Source organism: Cygnus olor, chromosome 1 (assembly GCF_009769625.2).
Source record: "Cygnus olor isolate bCygOlo1 chromosome 1, bCygOlo1.pri.v2, whole genome shotgun sequence".
Lineage (NCBI taxonomy): Eukaryota > Metazoa > Chordata > Aves > Anseriformes > Anatidae > Cygnus > Cygnus olor.
In genome coordinates, this window is record NC_049169.1 from 186418409 (window position 1) to 186424152 (window position 5744).

A 5744-nucleotide genomic window follows, 5' to 3' on the forward strand; every position below is an offset into this window, starting at 1 on the left:
TGAAGTGCTTGGGATATTTTCTAATAAAAAAAAAGTTTGGATTGCTGTCAGAAATTCATAGCAAGTACATGTCATACTAATATTGCAAGTGTTATTTTTAAAACATTCTACCAATGTTGAAAGCACAAGAAGTCTGCATAATCCCTGCACATCTCATTAGCACTGAGTCATACGAAGGATACATAATGATTTGGCAGCATATTGCCAGATGGTTTGCTATCAGATCAAGGAGTAATAACTCAGCTTCTTTTTCTCCATTACACCCTCCCCTCAATTTTTTCATTTATATCCATTTTCATTTTCTCTATTTAAAAGTAAGTTCCAGTTTCTTTGATTTGATACACACAAACCAGTCAACAGCACATTTTTTTTTAATCCATACTGCCTCTTTGCAGTCTTTTTACATTTACAAATGTATTTATTTTATTAATTGCACTTAGGCACCAGACAGTTTATGCAATCAAATTCTGTATTTATTTAAAAACTGTTCAACTCTTCTCTTCTTCCAATTAGTAATGTGCAGCTGGTCACCTACATGAAATTTGTTTTGCACCATAATCAGATTGTCTTTTCTCTTGCTCAAAACACTTCTTGTGTCCAAGCAACAGGAAAAAAAAAAGTTATGAGGGAATTGCAAACAGACAATCACTGATGTTATAGTATTTGAGATTCACGAATACTTAAGGCTTAGTATTATTTAGTGCTCCTGAACACCTTGTAACATTAATTTTGTAATTTAAGTCATTCATGGTACACTTACCATACTGTAGCAAGTTTATTAAGTACAAAACAAATAGTTTTAGTGTTCCTTTTCCTAGTCTTCACATTTTCCAGTAGGACAATCCAGCTGATTAAATGAAGGCATTAAAACATCTGTATACGTAAGTGATTAAGACTGCAATGTTTACAATAACCTCAGCACTATAATTTTTAACTTACCTTCTCCAGCATTGCATTCTTTAGTTTCATTGTTTGTTTTGAAATCCAAAGAATGCTTAACCAACATGAGACAGTAATGGTAGTTTCCCAGCAATCAAAGCAAAGATTTACAATACTCAAGTTTTGAGTAATTCATGCTAACCTCAAAAGCAACACCTGCTCCATTTTAATCCATGTTTTATAAGCACACCGCTTAGATCTGTTATTCAGTGTGAAAATTAAGTGTGGAAAAAAAAAGAGATCACAGTAAAAAGGACACCCTTGTACGCAGATTAAAAAGCCATTCTTGTGTTAAGAATCTTATTCAGAGTGTCATGAAGATAAAGCGTCCTCCCCTTGGTTACAATGGGATTTGGATCCATGCTATGCTTGGTGTTAAAGTATTCTGATACATGGACAGAGCCATGAAGAGTCACGTTAGAGTTTGCAAACTGCTGAGACTTACCAAGAGGCATGCAAAATCTACGAAGTGAAGAATGCTTACCTTACTCAAGGGGCTGCACTTTTTCTTTCTTTTTTTTTTTTTTTCAGTGGATTTTCCCCACACTAGGATGCTCTTAACAACGCAGCTCAGATGTCAGCCTTGGGAAAGTAGTGCCCACTGGTTGCTGTGCTTCAAACTGCTTACACTACCACCTTGGCACATATCCCCTTCATTCTTTCTTTCCTTCGCCAGGCTAAGTACGTGGATCAAAGTATTAACAAGGATAATGCTATAGACCCTTATCATTAATGCTTCCTATAAAGAAAAGACAAAAGGCCAAACGAAAACACTTAGTTATTTACAAGCATAATGTGACTTATTGCTTCATATAGTTGAACAAACATTTGGCATTTCATATTATATGTGGATGTAGAAATGTATATGCCTGCAAATCCCCATGGCATTTTACTTATTACTGTCATCTGTTTCACTCAAGTTGCGAAGTGTTTATGTATATTAAAATAAATATCGTACAGTGTTAACACAGTGACATGAAAATCTGTGTCCAAAAAAAAAAAAAACTGTAGTGCAGCATTGTATAGCAAGGAACTACTGGAGCTATGCTGCAAATTTATTCATAGTTCTCGAGAACCATGACTTGATAGGAACATCAGTCTGTCCTTGGGATAAGCAATGATCTTAGATGCCCTTTATCCTTTGATACTTAGTGTCCTACACAAGATCAAAAGAACCCTAATCTCCTCAGGTTTGCATTAAAGGCCTTCTCAAATGAGGAGAGGCAGAAATGATGTGGAACCTTAGACTGACCAGCATGTCCATTGGTACTATCATAGGAGCCAACTGCTTACAGTTACGGAATGCCAGCTGCAGTAAAGCTGGGACAGGCAGCCTCCAAACAGATCAGAATGATACAGCATGGGCTGGAATGCAAGCTCAGTCCACAAATGGAAAGTGAGTACACACATGAAACCCCCAAATAAATGATACAGAGGTCTATTTACTTTTAATGCAATGTATAGATGTTGCCTGCCTGTGCTGGGGTGGGCCTTCCTCTTTTCTGTTTTAAATACTATTCAAAGATTATGTACAGGAGGTCTGCTGAGACAGTAGAGGCAGCATTCTTTGTACTTCTCAATATCTGGGCCCCTGAAACACAGCAGAAATCCTCAGAACTCAGTAGATTCTTATGTTGTGTTCTGTGATACTTTGGCCTTCCATCAGGTCATTAGCTAGTCTTCTTTAGTTCACCTGGGTCATGTTTTACAATGGTAATATTCACTGTGTATACACTAAATTCATTCTGACTCTACCCCACAAGACAGTTTACAAACATTAGGTTTGGTGTAAGAGATGAGATCACCCTTGTCCTAGTTTCAAATTCAGTTTCTCAACACACATTAATGTCTCTAGTTCTGGTAGAGGCCACAACATAGAACATCCAGTACCAAATAAAAATAATTCCTTAAAGGCCTGATCAACTACTATTTTAAAGCATTGCTTGGGCTGATGAAGACCAGATTGCTCTTTTTTCCAAGTCAGAGTGTGGACATAATTAAAGAAGCCTTTAACTGCCACAGACAGCAGGAGCACCTACGTAGCTCCACATGCTGAGGAACAAAGGAAAATTCACAATATATACCACGGCCACCGAACCATCTCCTTATTTACCATAAGCTAAGCACCTACGTAGATAAGATGAGTGTAGCTCAGTTTACCCAAATATTCTAACTGTGCAAGCCAACTTTAAAAAGTTGAAAAACATTGGTCAACCATTATATATTCTGGTAATGAGCTGCGGTGGGACAAATGAAGGGAAGGGCAGCACACCAGTTATTCTCTAAACTCACAAGCATTGCAACAAAACTAATCCCCACAGGAAGTTAGTTAGTGTTCTCCCCCAACCCAAGACATTTATGCTGTCATTATGTGACCCATAGTATCTCTAGTTCAGAAAGGAGAGACACACACAATCTCCACATCATCAGAAGAAATTTTCAGCACTTTTGACGTTTTTTTTTTTTTTATTTTATTTTTTTTTTCCTCCTAGATTTTATAAAAGCTGTATTACCTTGTCTCTAAAACCTTTGGTAACTCACAGTTGTAATGATTCCAGTCCTGCTGGTATATACAGAACATCACAGTCTAGCCAGACAGACACAAATCTCACCATCAGGCCTAACCAGTGTGTCAACCTTAGCCAATCAATGTCGTATCATTTCTTGATAACTCTTTGATCTGATATTTGTTGGCTTCCGCCAGCAATGAAAACCACAGGTTTGTTATGCATGATACAACAGTCAAATGACTTCTTCAACAGAGCTCTCTCCTGGCAGTATATGGGCTGCATTCATCACCACAGCTCTGCAGGCTGTGGCGTGCAGACCCTGCAGGGCAGCCCGGGCTGCTGCCCTCTCAGATTGACCCTCACCACTGCCTTGGCTACCCAGGCCCAGCCTTAGGGAACATCCTGAGCAGGCACCTTAGCGCTAGTGCTTCCCTCCCCTCCGCACCGCTCCGTAGTGGCGATTCACCTCACAGACAGCAAGTCACTGTCAGTACGGGCTTCAGCTCCAGGCCAAGAAAAACTCTGCTCCTCTGCTGGGTTCCCAGGTCAGTGAAGCTGCAGCCTAGCGACTGCACTGCACAACACCGTACTAAACCATCGGATAGATGATGCCAGCAGAGTAACTTCCAAATTCACTGTTTGAGCTTAACATTTTTCTCCCTTTAGAGACCAGCTGCAAATCTGGGCAAACGGTCAAGTTTTCCGTATTTCTATTCAAGGATAAACAATTTACAGCAAAGAATGAAAAAGCAAGAGGAATGTTTGGTATCTACTTTAATCATCTATGGTGACGCTTAAACTAGCAGTTACGCAGTATGTTTATCACATACACAACAGGATTCTCTAAACAACCACTAAAAATACAAGGCACTCAGCTTCTTGTTAGATAGGGCTAAGGCTGATGTACAGATGAGCTGGTAATAAAGAGACTGGGTTTTCACCTTCACACTCTATACAAGTACTATCCAGGATTCAAGGATAGTTCTGATTCAAGGAATTAATACATTCGTAAAGAAGATGGAAGCATTTTGAGCATATCCGCATCACCCAAGAAAAATTGGGATATTTAAGCACCTTAAATAATTCAAAGAAATCTACCTCCTCATTGAAAATTGGAAGTGCAGTATCAGGAACATTTACTGTGTCAAGCAGGGATGGAAAACCTCATCAACAGGCACACAGGCCTTAACGTTTGGCTATTTAAGTTATAAATTACATCCTCAGCTACAGCCACAGAACAGTCTCAGTGGATTTTCAGCTATCTGCCTCCTCTAAAATAAGCAAGCATTATTTTAGGGTGCCAATTCCTTCCCATATATACTCAAGGGTGAAGATCTGACAGAGAACTGAATGTTAATCTGTTGTGAAGTGAAGCTTTAGAGGTAGGTTTGTACAGCATAGTGTCTAGAAAAGGAGTAGGGGCAAAATACTGGTATTTTTACAACTACCTGAAAGGAAGTTGTGGGGAGCTGGGAGTTGACCTCTTCTCATAGATAACTAGAGATAGGATTAGAGGGAATGGCCTCAAGTTGTGCCAGGGGAGGTTCAGGTTGGAAATGAGGAGACATTTCTTCTCAGAAAGAGCAGTCGGGCACTGGGACGGGTTGCCCAGGGAGGTGGTGGAGTCACCGTCCCTGGGGGTGTTCAAGGAAAGGTTGGACACAGTGCCTGGGGACATAGTTTAGTGGGCGACATTGGTGGTAGGGGGATGGTTGGACCAGATGATCTTGGAGGTCTTGTCCAACCCTAATGATTCTATGATTCCACACAGAGACACACAGGGCCATGAAATGCAACCCTCTCTCCCTGCCCTTCGGAGCTGGCAGGACCAGAAGGCAGCAGATGAGGGATGTACCCCTGACAACAGAAATGAAATCCGCGTGCCCAGCGTGCTTCCGCATGGAACACTAGGGGCTGGGACCTGCTTCTGACAGGGGATGGGGTCCTGGACGAGCATACGTGGGACATTTACACAGCAGTGGGTTGTGGCACTGGACACACAGAGAGGCAGAGTCCTCTTAAAAGAGAGCCAGCAGTCTCTAGCCATACTTTATTTAACGCCCCCCCCCCCCCCGGTTAACGCAGCCCCTTCTGAGTGGGAGAGGGCAGAGCTGCTCCCCCCTCCCCCCTCGGGCCGGCCGTTAACGGCCCGCCCCGCGCGCGCTTCCCGCCCCGCAACCTCTCCCCCCCAAGCCCCTCCCCTTCCCGCCTGACCCCGCCCCCTCCCCTCAGAGCCGGCGGCGTCCGCGGTCTCCATGGCAACATGTGACGTCACGGCTCCCCCGGCGGCGCTGA